The 26511-nt window shown below is 35.7% G+C and overlaps 1 long non-coding RNA gene across 1 annotated transcript; it reads right to left on the minus strand.

The window, feature by feature from the left end:
• Positions 1–5563: 5563 nt before the first annotated feature.
• On the minus strand, positions 5564–9395 carry LOC141359315 (uncharacterized). Its single transcript, XR_012365730.1, has 2 exons — positions 8943–9395; positions 5564–5671 (listed from the first exon to the last, which is right to left on the minus strand). It is a non-coding gene; the product is annotated as an uncharacterized lncRNA (long non-coding RNA).
• Positions 9396–26511: the final 17116 nt, after the last annotated feature.

Below are 26511 nucleotides of genomic sequence, written 5' to 3' on the forward strand. Positions count from 1 at the left end.
ACAGTAAGATGGACTCCAGGATAACCAGAAACTTCATCTGATGTGTTAGTGATGATCCTGAACTGATATAATCCAGTGTCACTCCTGTTGACGTCTTTGATTCTCAGTGTGTTTCCCACAAACTCCACACGACCAGCAAACTGATGATCCTCACGCAGATCTCTGAATTTCCCAGTATAAAGGTAATGCCAGTATGTTTTCTCTACTGTATCTCCAGTGGGATGTGAGTATGAAGAGTTAATATCTACTGTTGATCCCAATAAAGCACAAACTTCTGTAGAGGTGTAAGTCACACCCCAACAGCTACTGTTAGAAAGACCTGAAAGAGTCACAAAATACTGCTGTAACATTCACAATCAATTACAAACACACTCATACTGTATATGAATCAACAAGAAAACTGCAAAGCAAAAAAATGCAAACGAAGTGCTGCATGGGGTGTAAAATGCTCTTCTCGGTTTTCTTTGGATGCAAGGGATAATTCTAATCAATATACAAGAAATATCCAAGGCACTCGAATGGTGTAAAAAAGCCTTTATTTCACATGGCTTAATCTTTAAAAACAGGTGACAAATACACCTACGCTTTGCGGCTAACAAGCCTTCGTCAGGGTGTAACAAACACATGCAAACACAAGTTCATTTGAACGGCAGTCAATTAGTCCAATAGCAATCACCTGGTCGCAATATAATTGACTGCCGTTCAAAAGAAAACTGCAAAGTTTGTTCTTCAATTTTAATTTAAATATTTTTTTTAAATGTCAGACTCACATACAGATGAAGAGGGCTCTGAATTATACCCCTCAGAGCAGAAATAACTGTCAGTGTTTCCACTGGATGACACAAATATGCTTTGGTTTCTTGTTAAATGTTGTCCATTCTTGAACCAGTGGTAATCATATTCAGATGTTAAAGGGCAGGAGGAATCACAGCTCAGTTTTACTCGCTGTCCTGTAGATTCAGGATTCATCTTCACCTGTAAAACTAAATAATCAAAACCTTACATTAGATGAGAAATGAAAAGAGTTTAACTGGACTGATGAGAATGTAAATGTACCTGTGACTGTTAGATTGACTGTGACTGAGCTGAGATGTTTAACTCCATCCTTCATAATGATCATGAGCTGATATTCTCCACTGTCTCTCTCTCTCACATCTATTATTGTGAGCTCTGAGTAATCTTTAGTGATCCTCTGATCCACTCGTCCTGAGTAATCTGAATCTAAAGTCAAATCTTCAGGTTCATCTTTGTTTCTCCAGTTTGTTCTCTGTTTCTGACTGAACCAGAACCCAGTTGTGATGTTGATGTTTGAGTAATCGCACCTCACTGTTACCTCGTCCCCTCTCACAGCACAAATATTCAGTTTATCACAGGTTACATTAAAATTATCCAATGTTAGGGACCCTTAAGAAGAAACGGTAACATAATTAATATTTGCAGCTTACTGTAAATCAAGGCTTTGAACCGGTTCATGGAATGAAAACGAAAACCAGAAACTTTTGATGTTTTGCAAGGAACAGAAACAAAACCAGAAACTTTCAAAAAATATATGTTCCGGAACAGAACTGTTTATTTCAAATAATGGTCACCGGTTAATACCATTATTATTTCATTCTTTGACAAGATTTCTGTGCAATAAGAAGGTAGCTTGGGCAGGGGAATGAACTGGACAGCCTTAGAGAACCGGTCTACAACCACCAGGATGACTGTGTTGCCTTGGGATGGTGGTAGTCCTGTCACAAAGTCTAGAGAAAGGTGCAACCATGGTCTGCGGGGAACAGGTAAGGGATGAAGCAATCCCTGAGATCGCTGATGTGTAGATTTTCCCTGGTTGCACCTGATGCAGGAATCTACATACACCTTATCATCCTTCTTGATTGACGGCCACCAAAACCGCCACTGGAGGAAGTCAAGTGTGCAAGCACTTACTGGATGGCATGTCAAGGGAGACTCATGACCTCATTGCAGGACGCAGGCCCGGGCAAATTTAGGAACGTAAAGGCGTCCAGTGGGACCACCACCTGGATCAGGTCTCTCCAGTTCCCATTGAAGGCATGCAATGATCCTAGACCTAGGAATAATCTATGCCAAAGGCTTCTCTTGTGTCTCAGAAGAGTATGCTCGGGACAGGGCATTCGGCTTGCCACTTTTGGTGCCAATTCTGTAAGATAGGAGAAACTGGAATCTTGCCGATGGAGCTTGCGGAGGGTTCAACCTCTTAGCCTGTTGGAGATATTCCAGATTCTTGTGGTCTGTAAGAACCTGGAAAGGATGCTGAGCCCCCCTCAAGCCAGTGGCGCCACTCCTCCAAAGCAAGTTTTACTGCAAGCAACTCACAATCCCCCACATGGTAGTTGCGCTCAGCATCCGACAGGCCGCGAGACATGAAGGCGCAAGGGTGTAATTTTCCATCTTCAGCCCTTTGTGACAGGATGGCTCCTAGCCCCACCTCTGAGGTGTCCACCTCCACCACAAAGGGTCTCTTTGGGTCAGGGAAAAAAAGAATAGGAGCAGAAGTGAATCGACACTTGAGATCTTCAAAGGCCCCTGCTGCTTCCAGACCCCAGTAAATCTTGGTTCCTCCTCCCTTGTTAAGTGCTGTCAAGGGGGCCACAACAGAACTGAAATTCTTAATGAACTTCCTGTAGAAGTTCGAAAAGCCAATGAAACATTGAACCTCCTTGACTGTGGCAGGAATGGGCCAGTTGTGGACTGCTTTGACTTCTTGGGGTCTAACTCCAGGTGGCAAGAAGTGATGATAAATCCGAGAAATTGGGCCTGGGTTACATGAAATTCACACTTCTCTGGTTTTACGTAGAGGTGATTGTCAAGGAGTCTCTGGAGAACCCTGCTAACATGCCCCTCAAGCTCCTGCAGTGACCTCAAGAAAATGAGTATATCGTCAAGATATACAAAGACAAATTTATTAAGCAGGTACCGAAGAATGTCATTAATTAGTGCCTGAAACACAGCTGGGGCATTGGTAAGCCTGAATGGCACCACAAGATACTCATAGTGGCCTGTGGGAGTGTTGAAGGCTGTCTTCCATTCATCCTCTTGCCAGATCCGCATGAGATGGTAAGCATTACGGAGATCTATCTTAGTGAATATAGAAGCTCCTTGAAGCAGCTCAAAAGCAGTGGCCATGAGAGCTAGGGGGTATGGATTATAAACTGTGATCTTGATGAGGCCCTGGTAATCAATACAAGGCCTAAGACCTCCAGCTTTCTTCTCAACAAAGAAGAAACCCATCCCAGCTGGAGAAGTGGAAGTCCGGATGATGCCGGCTGCCAAGGACTCCTTAATTTAGACATTCATTGCTGAGCGCTTGAGATGAGATAAAGAGGAGGGCAGGAACCAGGGAGAAGATCAATAGCACAGTCATAAGTGCAGTGAGGTGGTAAGGAGACTCTGAGGTAGACAGGGAAGTTGGCAAGTAGAACCGCAACTAAGAATGGTGCCAGTGGGCCAGTCAATTATGGGATTATGTCTGTATAGCCAAGAAAGGGTTAGATCCAACTAGGGGGACCTCTAGAGGCAAGGAGGCGAACAACAGGAGGTAGGATGCTGACAGGGTGAAAGTTGATAATTTGCACGTGTTTCAAAGGCTTGCAAATGTTAACACTGAATTGATTATAAACAATTTAATGACAAAAAGGGGATAAAGTAAACAATTTTCTGTACGTGCAGACACATATGTGGTTGAATATGTCCGGTCCATCTCCAATCAAACGTGATTATCCCTATGCCCTTCAAATATTAGAACTCTTGATGTATAAACTTGAGAAAGAGTTGCGCTTCTGTGTCTCATACTGTAGTCCATTAAACCGGATTTTTTGTGATTGTTGCGGGCAAAAATCCTTGATTTTGCGGCACGTTTTCTTAAAAAATGCGATGGAATATGTGGGATATTTATGCAATTTATGCGATGGAATTGCGGGAATTTGCGAAAATTGCGGAACTTGCAAAAACTGCAGAAACTTGCAAAAGCTGCAATGATGTTCACGTCACATAAACTCTTCACTTCATAACGTTCCCATGTCAATAGAGGACACGGCTGCGCTTTTGGGAAGTAAATGCAACATTTTTCAACTTTCTGCTAATATATATGTGACTTTTTGCTACGAAAATGCGGAGATTATGAAATCATGTACGCCCCGCATATTTTGTGCGCGGAAATATGTAATTAATGCGGCGAAATATGCGGACTTTAGCTGACTATGCAATATATCGTGCGATCGCACAATCGCGTTTTTCTGGAGGGACTGATTAAAATACATTTGGCGAATAAAGCACTGAAAAACAACGTAATTTTCACTTTATGTGGAGCGGCTGTTTATGCTGCATCTTCTTCCTGAAGCGCCGTTTGAAATTCGACCTCTGTCTATGTGTGTGTGCGTGTTTAAGTGCACTCAACAAATGATGGCATGTCAGAAATACAGTTATGCCGCTTACATAATGAAGCCTTTTTGTAATGTTTGATGACAAGATAGAGATTTAAGGAAAATTATGTAGACTAATAGTTTAAGTTTAATGTCCTAAGGATCAACCTATTTATTTGTATGTCCCACAGCTGACATGAAACATTATTAATCGGTTCGGGAACTTTATTTTGTTGTTTCTAATCGGTTCAGGAACATCAATTTTAGGGTTGAACCGAAAACTGGAAACGTTAAAATACTGTTTCTGTACGGAACGAACCAATTGGGAAAAAATATTGTTCAAAGCCCTGCTGTAAATTTAACTTCATTAAAATGACCATAGAGACAGATGAGAGATTTATATTAAGAATTATTTTTAACCCAGCATTGGACAGAACACACTGATGGGTCAAAAGTTACCCAATACTGGATTGTTGTTACCCAACCATGTGTTAAAATAACCCAGCATTTCGGTTTAAACAATCCAGCATTGAGTTGAAACAACCCAGCATTGGGTAATTGGGTTAAAATAATCCAGCATTTTTAGAAGTGATATAAAAAGGATATAAGAAATATAAATTAATAATATAAAATTATGATAACTTAATTGCATAATCAAATAGTAATTTGTGTTGCATCTCAATTCATATAAACTTTCACATAGAAACAATATTGTGACAATTAACAGCGAAAGAAAAAAATATGTTGCTGCATATAAAGGATCAACTTTTGAACAATAATTTCACAACGATACACAATCAAACCTGGACGTAATTTTCTTTATGAATAAGTGAAGAGAAATTGATTCAGTACATATATATAACACATTTAATACATTCATACCTTGAATGTGTAACAGCAGGATCAGTGATGAATGTCTGAAGTTCATGATTTCTCTTTGTAGAAACTCACATATACCAGCTACAAAACTAAGAAGAGTTTTATTATTCCTGAAATAAAAACACACATTTAGTTTCATTGTTACCCTCAATTCATTTATCTGTAATTATTGTTCAGATCTGACTCTTTACAGTAAAATCATCATGACAGTAACACACAACTGTTATTACAACTAAAATCATTAAGATTGTAATATTTTGTTTAAATTGCATATAATTAAAAGATTAATCATGAATACTTTACACAGTGCAGTTGTTGTGCAGTTATCTGTCCATGCAGCAGTGGTTTGTTAGATTCTGTCAGTTTTAGCTCCTGATAGATGATCTGATGATCTCATTTGCTTCCTTTTCCTAAATGAAGTTGATGTGTAGATAAGATCATGCACATATCTGACACTTGCTTTCAGCTTCTCCAGAATAATGTCTTTATATAGAGTCTGAAACTCTTTTAAAGAATGAAGTCATTTCTTTTTCAGTAAGCAGTGGCTGACAGGATGAGACCTACATGACACCTTTATAATTATGACAAGACAAGTTATGTTATCTTGGTAATGTCAAGTTGTCATAACAAAGACATCTCAAACAATGTCATCTTTGCATTAAAAATTACATAATTGAGTGAATTCAGAATTATTTTATTCTCATTGAACATGCATCCAATGAATTAATGTTTTCTGAAATATTCAGCTAATAAATGTAAATAAGAATTATAATTAGATAAAAATAATTATAATTATAAAAAACACTGTGATTCAATTGAGTAAAGTGCTCAATGTGTATGACCGGTCTTTCTTTAATGTTAAGTACTTTCAGTGTAATATTCAATATAGCCAAGAATGTGTTTTCAGTTCAGTTTCATTCAGTGTTCAACATGGTTATTGCTTTTGGATAAAAACTAATGAATCTTGTGGCACGTATTTTAATGGACCTGTATTGTTTGCTGGATGGCAAAAGTTGAAATAGATTATGTGCTGGATGATAAACGTCATCTAGAATATTGTGTGGGTTTTCTGTAGACAAGGTGAGGAGAAGATGTCGTCCAGGGCAGGCAGCTGTTGCTTTGTGATGATCTGTGGAGCTTTTTGAAGAGCCTTCTTATCACCTACCATAACACACCAGCATGCAATATGTAAGGATATAGCAGCGGTAGAAAGACACTAGGAGCCGTTGAGTTGTAATAAACGTGCATTAAATCTACCTTATGTTCATAGCACATGTCATGTCATGATTATGAAGGTGTTATGTCAGTCTTCTGCACACCCCTTCAAGTAACCATTTCACTTTCAGCTTGTCAAACTAAACATTATGGTTTGGTTTCCCAGGCAGAGATTAGATTAATCCAGGACTAGACCTTAGTTACATTAGAACATTTTAACCCCCTGGGGTCCAAAAACGCGGGGCCGCGTTTTGACGCGTTTTTTCCTTATCATGGCAGAATCAACTTAAAATACTCCATCATTAATAATCATACACTTACGTGTTTGACATCATTTGAAACGGTAAAGGGTCTTCTTTAATATGTGTTCATTCACAATAACAACAGATCTTTGTGTTTTTGTCAAATAAAGAAAATAAACAGGGTGTCCATCCAGACATTTCTGTCTCCGCCAGCTGTCTCTCAAAACACGTTACAAAAATCAATTGAAACTCCGCGATTACTCGTCACACAAGCATGATACACACATCCAAAGAAAGCCTGAAATGTCTACTTTTAAACAAGCTAAATATAATCGAAAACAAATATTGCCAGTTTATGTAATCTGCATTGAAGTAAAGAGAGTACCGTTTTTCCTGGCTGACTTCATTATCTTTAATTTGGTCACGCCCACAGCTGTTGACATGGTAATGAAGACACGAGCTGTTCAACCATAACAAGCAAAGCGTAAAGTTTGATCAGATTTAAAGACTTTTTACCGCATGTTTGGATTATAAACTTTATTCACACACGTGAGGAATATCTTCATTTATGTCTGGACATTGAGGAAGAGAAGCATTTATCTTTAACGTTACCTAAGAAGGACAATGGAGAACGCACTGCTGGATTAGAAGTAAGTAACGTTAACAGTTAATTTATACCATTTATATTTGCTATCATGTAACTTAATATGCTCATGGCTTGTGCAGTTCAGCCTACATACAGTAACGTTAAGCAACCTTAGCAGACTACACGCTTCGTATTGTTTACAAACGGACGCGATCTCACGTAATGGCGGATATCTGTTACATGCTGTACAGTGTTAAGACACAGTTATTCACTTATATCCTTCATGGAAACTTTCAGTAAGCCTGAACTGCTGTATCTTTTAAGTGTGTGCTGTAATATGATTCCATGTTTACATGCTTATTTACAAACGAGTACGCGTGACCTCCCATAATGGCGGATATCTGTTACATGTTGTACAGTGTTAAGACACAGTTATTCACTTTTGTATCTGTCATGGCAACTTTGAGTAAATGCTGCACTGCGGGATTTGCTGTAAAATGATTCCATATTGTTTACATGCAAGGTAATTCCATACATTGCGCTTTACACGCGACACCGTTTTTATGAGCGCTGCGTTACACGGAGACGCGAGCTCGCGCACATGCGATGTGTTTTTAAAGTTCATACGCGCTTACAGAAACACGTTTTAAACAGAAGCTAGACGATAAGGGGATGGGCATCTGAAAACAGTCATCTGAAAACAGCTTTTTATATTAATTGCTGCAGATGTTTATCTGACATTAAGTTTATGTACAAGATAGTTTATATGAATGTAGTATCAGTGATATTTACCCATCAGTTATATAAGTAAGGGTATTTCTGTGGACAATTTATGCTAACAGCTGTTTATAACTCTCTTAGAGGTCTGCATCTCTCTCATCAGTACAAAACTATGAAGTGGAAAAACACTTTTTGAACATAAAGTTATATGGTAACATGAGCCACATGAAGTTTACAGCTCTGTTGTGTATCAGTTTCTTAGTTTATACAAAGTTTTTGAATAGGGTTTCTTTCCAAATAAACTTAAAATGTCCTACTAACCATCATTTATATTTTGATTATATTGTTAACTTAATAAACCTCAAACAAACATGTATACATTTGTCATCACATTCTTCACTGTAGTTCATTCTCACATTCCTGCCTCATTATGCAGCTCATTATGCGAGCCTTTGTTTGCTTGCTGTCAATCAATCCTTCTCGCATACGGCCCGTCTAAACAAAAAGTGTCTTACAATTTCTAAATCAATACATTGTTTTATGTGAATAAGTAGGCATGGTGATTGTCACATCATTTTAAAGAAAAAACTGTAGACTACTAGATTATGTTTAGGAAAGTCTTGTTAAAACATGTTTAGTATGGGTTTTGTGGACTTATATCAGTGACTAAAAAATTTTGCTTTTTTAAAAACCACGCATAAACATTTTTCTCTCAAAAATACAAACATGTACATACATGTAGCTCATATAATATTTTAGCCCAGTTTGTGCTGAACGCAGTGGTATGAGACACTTCCCATTATTATGTTTTAAAGCAACTGAAAAAAGACCAAATGTAAGAGCATGTCAGAACCTCTGAGAGTGTCCCAAAATGGTCGGACCCCAGAGGGTTAAAAGCATTAGGTTCACAGGACTCACCAGCTTTATGTTGTGAAGCACCTCGATGAAGCTCCGCTGTATGTTCTGGCAGGGTCGGCAGTGCCACAAGTAACTTTGTTTCGAGAACTGCAATCTTTTGTAAAAGTCTGTGGCAGTTTGAGCAGCAGGTGGATTGAGATCCAAAAGAAGGCATTTTTTCTTCTTTTCTTCTGTTTGAGTGTGGGCAGCTGTGTTGTCCTGTTTTAGGATTGTCAGCTGCCGGCAATAGCAGACTGGTAGACCGCTATGATAGAAACCCCAAGTTGTTGAATATTCCAAATATCAATATAGTTCCAGGAATTTGTAGTTTTAGTGTGAGTGCCCAATTGTTTAGTTTGAGCACTGTGCTGAACTGCTGGTAGTTGAATCAAAAGATAAAAGCGAAAAAGCAAAAGCGCAAAGCACAGAGCGCAAATAAAAGCGTCCGAACAGTAGCAAAGCAGGAAGTTTTGTCAGTTTGATCAGTGTAAACTGGCCTATAGAAAGAGATAATGTTATAAAATCTGACCATTAGTCTATTGTATTACAGAAGATTCTCTTTACAGATTTCTCATCTCTATTTGTTTGTCATCAGTTTTGTTTTTAGATGAGTTCAATTTATTCATGCTGATGAAAAACCTGAAGAGTCAAAATTCACACTCTTACAATCTGAATTCATATCAGAATATTCACTTTATGTTATGCAGTTTTGAGTTTTACTTGATATTTTTACTTACCAGATCCATACAGCTACTATAATGAGAAACTGAGGCAGAAACACCAACAGAGAGACAAACACTGAACACTACATTTATTCATTTTTTCTGTCAGTTGTTTTATTGGTTTTGTCCATTGATTCTGAAGAAAGACAAACCCCAGAATATTCAGAACATAACTTCACTCTCTTCATTACAAAGACTCATGATGTTAAAATCAATACAGTAAATCTATCAGATAGATCACCTGAATGCAGGTATGAGAGGCTGTGCTACATTATGAATATCATCACAACTTAAGAGCAATGACCTTTAACTCGTGACTTACAGACTGACACAGAGAAAAATGTGTGAAATCTTTTAATAAACCAGTTTCTATAAAATGAAAATAATAATCACACAAATGTTTCTTTCATTATGAAATATACTGAAGTGTTTAACAGATAAACTATAACTGCTACAATATTGATGATCAGCTGCACAATGAGACCTAAAGTAGCCCAGTGATGATGTCATAGCTGCAAATAAACCAATCAGCATCAAGGACTAAAACTCTCTCTTATATAATTTCATCAGATGTATGATGAGATGTTGTGTTACCTCTTACAGTACAGGAATACTCTTGTAGCTCCTCACTGTTGTTTGAGTCCAGGTACAGCTTGTTTAATAATGTCAATCCATCTGTTACCTGTTGTCCATTCTTATACCAGATGTAAGTATGTTTGTTATCCAGAGTGCATTCAGTTGAACAGCTTAATATCACTTTTTCTCCATCTATTACAGGGTCTGGACTGCTTCTCACCTGTGTATCTGAAAACAGAAACGACATGAACTATTACTGGATCTGATACATATTTCTGGATTAGCTGCTCTGCTGTATATCAATCTATATCTATAATGAACAAAGTCTATTGATTTTTCTTTGTATTCTGTCAAGTGTCCACACAGGCAGGTAAAGACCCTAAAATAGTGTTGACATTGTTCTGGTCTGGCATAATTCTGCTACGCTGTAAAAAAAAATTCAGCATTTTTGTCAAATCAACCTACATTTTTGTAACTTTAACTTAACAAATTAAGTTAAACAATTTCAACTTCGAATAGTTCATGCAAAAACTTAAAATTACCCCATGATTTACTTGCACTCATGCAACGCAAATGGAGACTAGTCATGAGACATGTGATTCAAATGCGACATATCGTTCACTAAATAAGCTCAAAATATGATTTTTTTCCCTCACTAACATATAATTTATCTTAAGCAAACATATAATGACCATGTAGCACTTTATTTGTAAACATTTTTTGTTAATGTTAGTTAATGCCAATACAATTGTTCATGTTAGTTAGTTACTTTTTGGAGCTTCAAACCTAGCACCATTAATGCCGTTATAAAGCTTGGAAGAGCCAGAAAATTATTTAATGTTACTGTGACTGCATGTGTTCAACTGAAGAACAATTGCTCTGACATGAGGATGAGTAAATTATGGTGTAATTTTACTGGTGTAACTGTAACCAAAACAAAAACAGAATACACGCTGTTGAAAACTTGAAAAACAAATCTCTATACGGCTTATTTGCTACTTGTACCATTCATCAGTTGTATAAATAAATTAATATAAATCTGATCAGTGACAGCAGCTTTACAGAGAGTTTATAATGAGAAGTTACCCGTCACAGTAAGATAGACTCCAGGAGAACCGGTAAATTCACCGCCGAACATGTCAGTGATCCTGATTAGAACTTGTCCAGAATCACCCATCTTGACATCTTTAATTCTTAATGTGTTTCCCACAAACTCCACTCGACCAGCAAACTGTTGAACCTCACGTAGATCTTGTAAATCCAGAAAATTAAATTTCAATGAGCGATATACTTGCACTCGGTGCCTCCAAAGATAAGTTTCTTAAGAACTAATGTAATCCCAGTATGTTTTATCTACTGTATATCCAGTGGGATGTGAGTATGAAGAGTGAATATTTACTGTTGATCCCACTAAAGCACAAACTCTTCTAGAGGTGTAAGTCACAACCCAACAGCTACTGTTAGAAAGACCTGAAAGAGTCACAAAATACTGCTGTAACATTCACAATTACTTAAAACATCTGCACAAATAATATACTTGCATACAATTTAACAAGAGAACAACAATACTTCATTAATGCTGTTGCCTAAAGTAAAATAAATATAATATTACATTTTATAACTATCACACTTACACACAGAGGGACTGATGGAGTTTGGACTGATTTCAAAGTAGTTTGGATAAACAGAGCAGGAATAACTGTCAGTGTTTTCACTGGATGACACAAATATAGTTTGGTCAAATGTAAAATGTTGTCCATTCTTGAACCAGTAGTAATCATTTTCAGATGTTTTTGGGCAGGAGGAATCACAGCTCAGTTTTACTCGCTGTCCTGTAGATTCAGGATTCATCTTCACCTGTAAAACTAAATAATGAAAATCTTACATTAGATGAGAAATGAAAAGAGTTTAACTGGACTGATGAGAATGTAAATGTACCTGAAACTGTTAGATTGACTGTGACTGAGCTGAGATGTTTAACTCCATCCTTCATAATGATCATGAGCTGATATTCTCCACTGTCTCTCTCTCTTGGATCTCTTATTGTGAGTCCTGAGTAGCAGTTACTGATCTGCTTATTCACTCGTCCTGAGTAATCTGAATCTAAAGTCAAACATTCAGGTTTATCTTTGTTTCTCCAGTTTGTTCTTTGTTTCTGACTAAACCAGAATCCAGTTATGATGTTGATGTTGGAGAAAAAGCACCTCACTGTCACGTCTTCCCCTCTCACAGCACAAATATTCTGTTTATCACAGGTTACAGTAAACTTATCCAAAGTTAGATACCCTGAAGAAGAAACATTATTGGCATTTGTAACATGTAGCCTACAATACAGTAAAGATGACATCACTGTAGACAGAAGAGAGATTCCCTCTTTAGAGAGTGCAATAAGAATATGAGCCTAGATTCCAAAATTTGGTGATTACAAACACATTCTTTATGTCAAATGTGTCGGGTACAGAATTAAACTAATGCTGCTGTCGGGTCAGGTGTTTTATTAATTACTTGTGCATGAGTCTGGAACTGAAATGTGCTGCTCTTCTCAGCTCACTGTGCCAATGCAAAAGCAACATCGATTGTGTACAGAGATAAGTTAAACAGTAAGTGACTGGTTGCCAAAGCTGATGTGTGTAAATAGCTATACACACATAAATAACAGAGGCCCAGCCACTTTGTTTTGGTTCCTCTTTTGAAATGCAATCTACTCTTAAACAAAACACATTTTGTGCGTGCAAAGTTCATCCACACGTCATCTCGTATGATCTGAATGTTGCTCATCTCAATGCAGTGTGTAAATGCTGAAAGAGATGCGCATTTCACTGGGACAGCAAGACCTGGCACTGCTGGGGCGGTACAAGTGACACAGTAGCCTAGAGATGTGAAGCTAAGATTCATTCAATCAGTTGCTAGGTTTGTCTAAATGGATCTAAAAATCACTAAATGTAGCAATAAAGTGGTTATGTTGGCAACTCTGCTTCAGACAATCTCCATTCTGTGAACAAGTAAACCCCACCCACTAATTAACACATCATTTGCATACGAGTTGAAAATGAAACGAGAATGAAAATGAAAACGATCAATTCAAATTAAAATGTAAAATTCAGATTTAATTATATGTTCTCTTTTATTTCAAGGTTTTAATTTTCAACTTGTATGCAAATTCTATGTTAATCAGTGGGTGGGGTTCACTTCTTCACCTCAGACTGTCTGAGGCAGTGTTAAGCCGGGTACACACCAAAAGATAATCGGGCTGATTTTGGGCCGATTTCCCCCCTTCCGACAATCCTAGCTATGTCCCGAGTATCGCGAAGGTTTCACAGATTATCTTATCAGATTGTCCCTTCATGTGAGGTGTGTTAAGAGTGTCCAAACCTGCTCGGAAGAACGTCGGAGCCGCGCCGATTGCGAATCGTAAATATTCAACATGTTGAATATTTACGATCAGAAATCCTGATGTGTGTGGGGAATCCCGAGGACAAACGCGAGCACGCTATTGAGATTATCACGTGAAACGAAACCATATCCAATCAGAAAGTGAGATGAGGGAAGACAGAAGCAGTCATAGTGCAGCACAAAGGCCGCTTCTCAATCCGTAGGTCGCATTTCCAGGCTGTATATACGTCATCAAGACTGTCTTATTTCAGAATATATAAAATTGGCTGTTATTCGTTGTTCATTCTATATTGTTTTAATAAACTTATGACTTGTGAATGTAATGCTCAGTTAACTTGAATAAACCAGGTTTCATGACGTATGCAGTCTGCATATGCGACCTCAGCAGGCTACAGCCTTCGGATTGAGAAACGGCCAAAGTGAAGTTGATGTGGACAGTAGAGATGGAGGATCAGCTTGTTGATTTGTGGCAACAGCACGAATGTTTATACAACGTGTCTTGTAAAAAATAATTCCAAGCACTATCATTGAAATGTCTTCCTGCATATCGTCCGCCATGCTTGTTTTGAAGTCTTGCGAGATTTTGTGGGATTTCCTGTGTTCACAGTCGAGACTCTGATTAAAAATCTGTTTGTGTGTGGTGTGCTGTCTTTAACACATAATGGCACACCACACACTATAGGAGCAAAACGGATAAATCTAGGATTTTTTATCCTCAAGTTTGTGGTCCATCACATTTTTAAAATCTTATAAGATGTAAAAAATCTTCTGGTGTGTACCCAGCATTAGCAACTTTTAGATTCTTTTAGAGACTAACATCAAATCAACCAACTGTTTGGATGAACCTTACTTTACATCTGTATGAAATATGTGTCTCTCTCGTGATACTCACACTAAGCTAAGCAGCATTTAGTTCACACTATAAAGAGCTGACGCGTGCATGAGCTTTGCATGTACAAAATGTACAAAACAGCATTTTGTTTAAGAATTGTTTATATTTTGAAGAAGGAACGAACAATACACAGATAAGTCACTGGTCCTTGGTAAAACTGTTTTGTATTCCTTCACACATCAGCTCCGTTCTTCTCTCTCTCTTTCAGACCTTACAGAGCTGAAGCGTGAGTTACTTACATAATAACAGCGTATCCAATTACCAGTCACTTATCTGTGTATTGTTGGTTACGCTTTTGTTTTGAAATCTTAAAACACCGTTTTGTACGTGCAAAGCTCATTGTCCGCTTGGACAGATGTAACAAGTGGGATTATACTAATGCGTCATTACGGTGCAGATGTGGGTCAAAAATCAATAGGCACGGGACGGACTACCCATGCAATGCCAATGGAATAAGAAAGATTTTCTTGAAATAAGTTTACTTTTTTCATAAACAATTTTCTTATTTCTAAATTTTTCTTATTCCATTGGCAGATTTTTTGTTGTTGCTTGTTTTAAGCACAAATTGGCTTAAATTTTATATTTTTTTCTTATTTTCTTAGGTCATTTTGCTCATCAAGAAAATACATCTTAATTTAAGAATTTTCAGATATTTTTACTGAAAACAAGACAAAAATACTAAGTAAGAAAGTGATTTTTTGCAGTGCATGCAATTATTTTCCTATTTCATGATTATTTCCTTATTATACACTTCATAAATGGCATAGTGCACTATATAGGGGATAAAAAATTATTCTGTTTCAAAATATTCTGTCCACTGAAGCAAATGAAGAGTGACAACGTGTTATAAGAGCTGCAGAACCACACACACCACACACACAATCACGAAAAATCCTTATTAAATGACCCCAAGTAAACTGTTGTTAACTAAGTAGTGTTCATACCTTGAATGTGTAAGAGCAGGATCAATGATGAGAGTCTGGAGTTCATGATTTGAGACACTTTGTAAAAACTCACAATGTAAGACCCAAAACTCTTTTATTATTCCAGAGAGAAAAGAAAGAGAAAATCCATTTCGTTTTTATGGTTATTATAAAGTAGTTCAGATCTGCCTCATTACAGTAAAATCATAATTACAGTAACACACAACTGAAATGACAACAATCATAATGAGAAGATTAAACATTTTACAGTACTATAATATAATATATACATACTGTGCTGTTGTCTGACTTTAAGTTGCAGCAGTGGTTTCTAAAGATCTCAGTTTAAGAAGCTGATAGTAGACAAGCTGTTGATTTTAGTTTCTTCCTCAAATTAGGTGATATAAATACCTGCACAGAACTTGTTAAAGCGATTTCTTTTCTTGTAACTAGGCTAAGTGAGATGATGGGACTAAGGGATAGTTCACCCAAAACATAAATTCTTGTTGTTTTAAACCTCTATGAGTTTCTTTATTCTGTTAAACACAAAAGACAATATTTTGATAAATAAATGATGGTACGCATACAGTTGACAGTTCCCATTGCTTCCATAGTATTTGTTTATCCTACTATGAAACTCCACTACTTGAGTAAAAGTAACAGACAGATCAAATATTACTGCATTCACTGTCATACAGGGCTCATGTTTCACCTCTCAGATTACTGTATGTTATAATGGTTTTATATATGTTTAAGTTTTAATGGTGCTCCTATATAGCTCAGTGGTAAAGAATTGTGTAGTAGCTCAAAAGGTCATGGATTTGAAACCAGGGAAGACATGTTGAAAATATATTCCTTGTAATGCATTGAAACTTGCTTTGGATAAAAGGTATCTGCCAAATGCATGGATTTAATGGTTTTACATGTTATCTAACCATTGTATTCCTCTTATTTGTTTTGTTTGTATGTCTTTAAATTATATTGGGTCTGGCTGTCAGGTGAGCAATCGCGTGACAGAAAGCAAGAATTAAAACACCATCAATGCATTCGAAATCTGTGGTAGCTAGCTGACCTCATGAGGCAATGATTTCGGCGGCGTGAAGGCAGCTCCAGGAAACGCATTCAGACAGACTTTATAGGCAGCGTAATGTAATTCTGTTTGTAATAAAACAGAGCGCCTTTATGATAACTAATCCCATATTCAAAAACTACAATACTAATTTCTTGATAGAAATGCAATTAAAATGTATAAAAAGTAAAAAATTACTTTAAACTAAATTTGTGCTCCAGATGCTTTCTTGGCAGCCATTTAATTTTTTGAACATCACATTTCCCATCCACATCCAGGACAAGACGAGGAAAGTATCTCAGGAGACAGCAGGTAAATAAACACTGGATTCGGCTGTGCCTTGATGCCTTCAAATGCGTCCTCCGAAAGCATAATTTTAGAGATTACATAGTGATGGTCGTTTTCGAAGCACTGCTTCATGAAGCTTCGAAACATTTACGAATCTTTTGTTTCGATTCAGTGGTTCGGAGCTTGTTTCAAACTGGCCAAAGTCACGTGATTTTAGCAAACGAGGCTTCATTACATCATAACTGTTTCGAAAATCCGCTGCACAAGTATAAATAGGCTGCCTGTTGAGGTTTAACAAGACACATGTGAATGTAATCTGAACTAATCACGAGTCTGAGCAAAGCATTATGGGGGATGTAGTTCACTATATGATAGATATGTTTAAGAAGGAGTGCCCTCTGGTGGAGGATGAAGGCACCTCACCTGACAAAGCTTATTCTCTTGAGAAAGTTTAAAACATGATACAGATTTACAGAAGAATAAATGTATGTATCTAAAACAAACTGAAGAGTTGAAATAATGTTAAACTGTCTGATTGTTTGATTTGTAGAAATGTTGTAAAAATGCCATGAATCATAATTTGAATGCAAAGTGCACTCATGATTTTATGTTTCTCTTGTTTTTCTGTCTTCAGTATATTGCTGTAGGTTTATCCACACTGTGAAGAATCTGAATACAGTAATGTCAGCTGAAGTTTTGTCTTTCATGTAATTAATCAAATAAAAATACATAATTGTATAAAGTCTTTATTGACTTCCTGTTGCAACCACTAGAGGTCACAGTGTCTTTTGTTTCTGAATGTTGATTGACAACAAGAGCTTGATGTAAAACTCATGAGTCAATGTCCAGACTAACAAACATTATGGGTGTTTATGCTAATCTAAATAAAATTCATGTGTGGATATTTAAGAAATAATTGACGACGGGCCATTAAATAATTTGAAAATAATGCACACGCAAGGTGGTTATATGCGACATGGCATGAGCTGTTGTTCGGTCAAAAGCTGTGTAAAAGATTTTTCAATGATTACAAAATGAATTAAGTAATACAAGTAAAACAAGCAATCTATAACATCTTATACACAAAACATATGTATATAACAGCTCCTCTGAATTTATTTGACAAGTAATAATAGTGCAACATCACTGGGGTGGTGAAAAGAAAGATTTTGCTCAGAAAAAGTATTTTCTTTATCTAAATTCAGAGTGGATTTAATGCTCTGAATAAACAACTTAACTCGGTGCAAGGTTAAACCACGGGTCTAGTTAAAGGTGACACTAGGTAAAGAAACCAAACCAGTGGAAAAACATCTCTGGTTTTGGTTTAACCACACTGTGTAGCCTAACGTTTTGTTAACAACAAAATACATGAAATATATACAGACATACATTTGGTTTTTCAGCACTTTTATGACATCTTAAAGGTACTTATGGTGGACTTTTAATATGAAAATTCTCTCATAATTTACTCACCCTAGGTTGTCCCAGATCTATATTACTTCTTTACTTCAGTATTAAAATGCCATTATTTTATCTTTTCAATGGGGCTCACTATTGTGAAATATTAAATTTACTTTTAAAGAAAAAAAACTGGTTTATAATTCTGATGTATTTATTTACTTGCAGTTTGTTTACATTTGTGTGTAGTGAAGATAAGTGAAATGCTTCTCTTTAAAGCATGGTGCATTTATAATGATAGGTTATGAATTATAACAGATAAATAAGAAACATTTGCATCATAAATGCATCATTAAATTCAGTAGAATACAGTATAAATAAGTAGCCTTAGTTATATTAGGACATTTAAGTAGTTTTTCTGGGAATCCACCCCTAAATGTTTTCAATCTAGACAATAAAGTGCACAGATCCAGTACATTACATCACAGTACAATATTAAAATCTTCATTTTCCATCATCTGAGTGGATGTTAAGGCTAAATTGGAAACTAAAACTGTCAGCTACATTATGGCTTTTCTGTGCCAAAATCATAAGAATCAAATAAAAACAATTGTTAACCAAGAAGACTTTCATATATGAAACTATGATCTATACTACAGTACATGTAAAGAACTTCAGTCTGATCACTTATAGACATTTTGCACAGACGCTTTACAGTCCATGCAAGTGCATTTACATTTTTCAGTGTCTGTTAATGATATCAAATCTACAACCTTTTTTGCTCACTTAACACTCTTAAGAGACATAATAAATGAGTGGTGTGATATAATAAAGTGTCAATAACAGCTCGTGTAAACTATGAGATGTCAGCATTAGATCAACACAGAAGTTATACTGGATTTGTTTTGGAGAGACTTTTATGCAGCTTTAAAAAATTCACTTCTGCAAACTGAAAGAGATAACGGATACTAGTATAAGCAATGTGAATGTAATCCAAACAATACTAAAAGTACTAAAAAAATAATTACAACTCAAGCTTAGTAATATGATATATTTAGTGATTTAAAATGATTAACCTGTAACTGGTTTGTGACTTGCTGATAAACATCTGTAGGTCACCTGTTGTAATTCAGTGTCATGAAGTTGTTGTGAACAATCTTTAAATCTTTTACTTCCAACAATGAAAACCTTTAATAGTCCTTTTAGAAAAAAAAATCAGATGTAACATGACATTTATATTTAGAGCCTGAACTTATTTACTCACCTATGACCACAATGAACAAAACACCATTCAGCAGACCAAGTATGATAGTAAGAATCTGACATGATGTCTGACTCTGTTGAATGTTTTTCACTTCTGTATGATTCGGCTGTATGTAAGTTACTTGGTTTGGTCTTTCTGTTGGCTCTGGAAAGAAACAGTACAATCTGTGTACAATCTATTTTATTACAACATATTAAAGACAAATTTAAATTGATTTCAGCATGAGGACTTACGATTTATATGTAGTCTGGTGCCACTGCTAAATTTTGGATGTGTATCTTTCTTCATACAGTAATAAACTCCTAATTCATCAATAGTGATGTTTTTTACAAACAGATGATTTTTAGATTGAAGTGAATATTTGTTTCTTAATGTTTTGTTGAAGAATAAAGGTTTTGATGATAAAGTGCGTAATATCATCACAGGAGGATCTGGTGTTTTCAGTAATAACCAATAAATCTCTTCTTCATCCAGATCACAGTTTAGAGTCACATTTTGTCCCAAATCTGTGAGTTGATCCAAAGTCTCTGCAGCTTGACACCATATGAACAGATCTGTGAGATGAGGAAAAACAAAGTCATAAAAATTAAGATATAGAAATAAATGAAACACAAATCAAATGAAAAGATATCCATCTTATGTAAAGAAACTCACAGATTTGAAGCTGTGTGATTCTCATGTTGTTGCCTGAATAAAACACAAATAAACTTTACTGCTGTCTGTTTATGAGCGAAGGAAAAATCTAACCCACATCAAGTAAAGGAAGTGAGCTTGCTTTGACCACATTGTACAAACAGTTTAAAACTCTCAATTACCTTATATGACCATCAACACTTTAAATCATTTAAGAAAAATGTATTGATGCCTTTTACTATATATTTAATTCACTGTAAAAAAGATTTGTTGGTTCAACTTAAAAAAAAATAGTTTTGAGTTACTTCAGCATTTCAACACTACCGACTTCATAGTTTTCATTTATTGGTTTTTTGCTGAAACTCAAGATCTTTGGTTAACATAACCCCAATGTATTTTCATGTTTTATTGTATGACATTAAACACAGTAACACCTGACATGAACGCCCTGCTTTCTTTTTGTCAGCTGTTTCGTGCTAGACTCGCAGGTCACTCGATGTTTATGGAGCAGCGCGTCTGCAGTGCTTGGTGGGACTTATGAATGAAAGTGGGCCAAGATCAAAAAACTTTTATCATTGCACATGCCAGACTTAAATGTGCAGCAGTCGTTGTATTTGACTATTGTATATGGGATTACTGTGAAGAACCTTTAAAGCTCCTTTATTTTTAAGAGTGAGTGTCCTGCACTTCTGGCTTGGCCTACAAAAATAAGCCGTACCTTTTGCAACAACATTTATAAAAACAATTTCCGGAATAGACTTTTAAAACTTCCATGAGCCATGGGAACCCTGAAAATAAATGTAAATTACCTGTAGCATTAGGTATTTGTAGATTTTTTCTATTATACCATATCTGTACCAAACTGTGATCCCCTAACCGAGGTACACAGAGAAGAATGACTTTAGAGAAGAATGCCTGGGACTAACCATCATTTAGTATAGGTGAAATAGTTATGGTGACTCGATGCCCTCATAACACCAGACTGTAGGACCAGCTAAACGCACTCATTGAATGTACATATGAAGGTGTTTTATACTTAAGAGCTTTTGAAATGATTATAAAGAGCTGTTTGAAATGTCTAGACACACTTACATCAACTGAACTGCTTTTGACCTGCTTCATCTCTCAAAACGTTTAATATAATAACATTTAATGTTGCTTATAACACCATGTATCATGAATGAACTTTTTGTAAAGCAGAACTTTCTTTGATAACCACTAGAGGTCACAATGTTTTGATTCTTGATTGACAAAATGCACTTGGGGCCTTATTTTAACAATCTGAGCTGTGCACTGTTTTTAAGTTGTATTTGAGAGCAGTCATTTTGCTGAATTACTGCTCAATCAGTACATTTACATTATCAGCGATCATCATGCACATTTGGTGGGGCTGTTGTTAGAGAGTCGAGCTTATAGAGTTTGAGTCTCATGTCTAGCTAGCTAGCAAGTAAATCAGATATCTAAATGTAGACTATCACTATTATAATGATGATTATTATGATTTTGTGGTACTCAATGAAAGATTCAATTAAAGTTTACTTACAATTAAATCAGTCAAGAATTCATGATAAAATGTATTACCTTGCATGCATGTCTGCTTATGACCAAACAAAATGTTTATTTATGTTTGTATATGATATAGTATATAGATATTTTCTATATATTTCCAAATAATCCCCATCAATTCCCACAAATTCCTGATTAAGTTATAATGGAAAGTTTCTGCCCCTTTGCAACCCTAATACATACACATACAAAACAGTATGGAAGGTTATTTCTGGCAATTTAAAATTAATTAATAAATTAATACAATTTCACAATTACATTTTTTTATTGCTAAAACACTATAACCAGGCTTTGAACTTAAATTTCAAAACCAAACTATAAACAGTATTCCCCTGCGTTAACACACGGGTCAGATTTGGTGAACTGTTACTGCAAAACTCTACATACTACATTTCTCAGTGCTTACACCAGAGATGAGGAGGACTAGGTAAAGGAAGAGGACGTGGTGAAGAAGGAGGAGATAACTAACACTAGTGGCTGGTCCGCTGTTATGTATGTGCGTAATTTCACACATCTGATCTGGTAAGGCGTCAGTCAAACGAGCTGCAGACATACACAGCGACAGTTGGTTGCTCCTTTATAATGTAATGGTCGTATGGTTTAAATATTGCTCACTGCTCGGCTCCACGCACAGTGTAGTGTAGACGGTGAGAGAGACGCACATTTCACCGGGACAGCAAGACCCAGCACTCATGGGGGAGTACAAGCATCACAGGAGTCTATCTGTACAGATGTGAAGCTAAAATTAATCCAAACAGTTGCTAGGTTTGTCTGAATGGGTCACTTAATGTAGCAATAAAGTCGCTAAGCTGGCAACACTGCTTCAGCCAATCCCCATTTCTTGAGCAAGTAAACCACGCCCACTGATTAACATATAATTTGTCTACAAGTTGAAAATGAAAACAAAATGTAAAAGAAAACCAATAAATAAAAGAGAACATAAATTAAAACTGAACTTTGCATTTTAATTTTGACACTATTATTGCTTGGGCATGAATAAAAAGCATTTTAAAAATATATTTACAGATTCCTTTTCAAGTTTGCTTTTTAATTTTAATCCTTGCTGTCTTGGCTCGAGATTGTGTTGAAAATTAAATTTTAAATCATCAACTGCATTTTTTTTTCAATTTGGCAGGAAAGATGCATTATCACCTGAAAAATGAAAAAAAAATATATATATATATATATATTTTATTTATTTCAGCATTTAATTTTCAAATTCAGAACATATTTTGCGCTTTTATTTTTATGGTATCATTTAATTAATTATTTTTAAATAGGCAGAAAAAACTTCCATAACACAGAGGTTTACGGCACGACAATTTAAAAACCCTCTTCAGAGATATTTCTTCAGACACCTAAAAAGAAAGAAATACAAAATAAGATGAAACATGTTTAAAAACAAACCAAATCACTTTAGATTATCCGATCAAGCCAAGATGGGTTTGGTCGGCAGTTATGGCCTATATTGGTTAGAAAGGCAGACTTGTATTTCAAAGGTTGTCATGGCTGGCAGGAAGCTCCTGTAAACTGCTCTGGGTGTGTTTGTGTTCATGACTTATAGTGTGTGTGTCTCTACTCACAAGTTGAGTTAAATACAAGCACCACTAATAAGGATTAACAATAACAATAGTGATGCAATTAAATAAAATTTACATAGCCCTTTTCACAATTGTTTTATTGTTCCAAAGCAGCTTTACGTTAATAAAAATGTGCATAAATGCAAACACCACTAAAAATAGCCCATGAGATGAAATGTTCAGTCCTATTAGAAAAACAATAATTCAAAAGACCATTTCAACACCACATATATTTTATTCGGATGAATTGAAATATGAAGAAATATTGTTATGATCAATGCAGTTATCACTAATATAGCCAGTAATACAAAAAAAAAAAAACGTGCATAGTGTATGTCAATATAAAAAATCTAATGAATTTAAATGTATGTAAATATCACAATTAATAACTTTGTTTTTATAACCTATGCAAATATCTCACTATCTGTGGAGTTTAAGATACAATTAGGAGCAACAGCTCATAACAGAAGTTACATTGTGGTCAGTGCTCGCACGATGAGGTACTAACATCATGAAAAAAAAGCTGTTTACTGCAACTGGATGTGTGAGATATGTTTAATCTTGCTATTTATACAGCTGTAACCTTTTACACAGTATTGAAAAGTCCACTTTTGCATAGTGAAATAGCAAATGAGAATACACGTATAAGCGTAATAACAATATTAAAAACATTTTATTAAAGTTGCTGGATGAACTGCATTTTGACCCAATTTCTACAATAAAACAATAATGTTTTGACATAATTTACTGGTTTATAATTTCCGTTTGGTACTACTATAGAAGTTAAAAAGCATCTGCAGGTCACCTTCTAAAGTCGTGCGGCATAACCGCCTTGGGTGTGCATTATTTTCTAATAATTCAAAGGACTGGAATCAATTATTCCGCTTATACCACAGTTACCAAAAACATTGCTCTGGTGCCTATTTTTAAGACATTTGACAGATTAGGTGTACGGTTTACAGAAAAATAATCAACACCCATAGAACATTTAACAGACAATAAGAATAAAGCATTCAACATGAGCCGCCCCTTAAAGTAGAGAGGAAAGCTATTTAAACATGCTAAAAAGCTAAATATATTGTGCAATTAATACAAAAAAGTTTACTAAAATAGATTTAGTTATACTAAAAACTGAGTTTCTTGTGTGTGTGTCGTGTGTGTGTGTGTGTGTGTGTGTGTGGATATCTTGAGATGAAGAAAAATATGATTTTATCCTTACAAAATCACTTTAAGGAGCTTGGACCAGATCAACCAGCAGGAGTCAAATGATCCCGGTCGAGCTTACACCGTGTGTGGATGCTATGTAAGTCATGCCTTTTATTGTTTTCACTGTTTGCTGTTTTTGTGAATTTTGTGCCGCATTTGAGCTGGTTTTGCGTGGACATAATGAGAGCGAGAGTAAAGGTAAACTTTACTGTGTGTGTGTGTGTGTGTGTGTGTGTGTGTGTGTGTGTGTGTGTGTGTGTGTGTGATTACCTTCATTAGTTCATTACTGATAATAAACCCACATTGCTCAAATTTGCAGATTCAAAGTACATTTATTTGTTATGCTTTAACAGATGACTTCAACAGTAACTCAAATTCTGTTATTTGATGAAATTTTGCTTGTTTTTGATGTTGTCTAGTCCGCAACTGAAGATATAAAATGTTAATTTAAAAATGTCAGTACTGTTAATGAATTGAAATCCAAAAGAGATATTAAAATAAGTTTATACAATAACATAACTATTTTTAATCTTGTACTGTACAAGATGATTATGAGATCATTAATATTCTTGTGTTCTTGATCTTTACAGCAGAATGCTGTCACGCAAACAAGTAAGGAATAATTGACGACGGGCCATTGAATTATAAGAAAATAATGCACACCAAGGTGGTAATGCGGCACGACGCGAAGCGGAGTGCCGTTACACCGCAGGTGTGCATTATTTTCAAATAATTCAAAGGACCGGAGTCAATTATTCCACTTATACCACGGTTACCACAAACATTGCTCTGGTGCCTAGTTTTAAGACATTTGAAAAGATAGGTGTGCGGTTTACAGAAAAATAATCAACACCCATAGAACATTTCTCAGCCAATCAGAATGCAGCATTCAACAGACCCGTGGTATAAGACAACAATAAGGGCTGCCATGATTCTGTCACGTGAAACAAGGCAAAAAGACATACAGGGCTGACAGGATAACACATACGTGCTGTTGTCTTTGTTAAGTCTGTTGTTAAGTCTGTTTGCTAAGTCTGTTGTCTTTGCTAGGCTTGGACAAGTCCACCGCCTCATACTAAAAGAACAACAAGAAATCATTACTAAAATTCAGCAGTAGATGTACTTAAAATTCAGCAGTAGGTGACCTAATAGTTTAACAATAATTATCAATACTGTAATGAATTTCTGTATTGATATTAATGCTTTTACCTGTACTGTAACTTGTGTCTGCTGTTGTTCGGTGTTATGAAATTGTCCTGAACTATTTTCAGATCCGATCCAACATCCATTTTCAGTAAAACAAACTTTTACTAGTCCTAAGAATGATACAGAGAAATTTTAATTATATTGCTGTAAAACCATAATATATGCAGGAATTTAAAATCTTGGATTTTGTGTGAAGAAAACTGTATTCATGTTTTACTGATTTTAATGCTTTTCACTATTTTAATAATTTATTTGACTGGTTATTTTACAATGGATTGTTGAATGGTTGAAAGTATAAAACTTCAAGGTACTGTAGGCTTTCAATAAATATGACATCCATAAACAACAACATAAAAAATCCAAAGGTCTGCTCAAAACCTTTTTACATATAGAATATCATACCAGTTTAAGGTTATTATGCTTTCTTAAATCAAATTATTTATATATATGTAAATGCATATATAAAAAGATAAATACACAATGGGGTGGTTTCCCAGACAGGGTTTTGATTCATCCAGGACTAGCCTTATAGGCTATTAGGACATTTAAGCAGGTTTTACAAACATGACTTACAAATAAACAATACTGGTGTGCATTTTGAGACAAAACAATAGAAGGTATGTCCATGCAAGCTGTTTTTAAATTAAGACAGCTCAAAGATGTATTTTAGTCTGGGACTAAGAAAAGTTTTTTTTTAAAGATTTGAGTACAATATCATTCAATAAGAACCTCAGTTATGTCTGTTATAATTCAGTAAAAAACTAAAGAAGTGAATCGCTTATGTTAATAATCACATGTATTAATATGTTTAGATCAATAAATGAGCAAATGTACTTACCGATGATGAGCAGTCTTGTGCTGTTTCTGAGTTTTG

Source organism: Misgurnus anguillicaudatus, chromosome 23 (assembly GCF_027580225.2).
Source record: "Misgurnus anguillicaudatus chromosome 23, ASM2758022v2, whole genome shotgun sequence".
In the NCBI taxonomy this organism is placed as follows: Eukaryota; Metazoa; Chordata; class Actinopteri; order Cypriniformes; family Cobitidae; genus Misgurnus; species Misgurnus anguillicaudatus.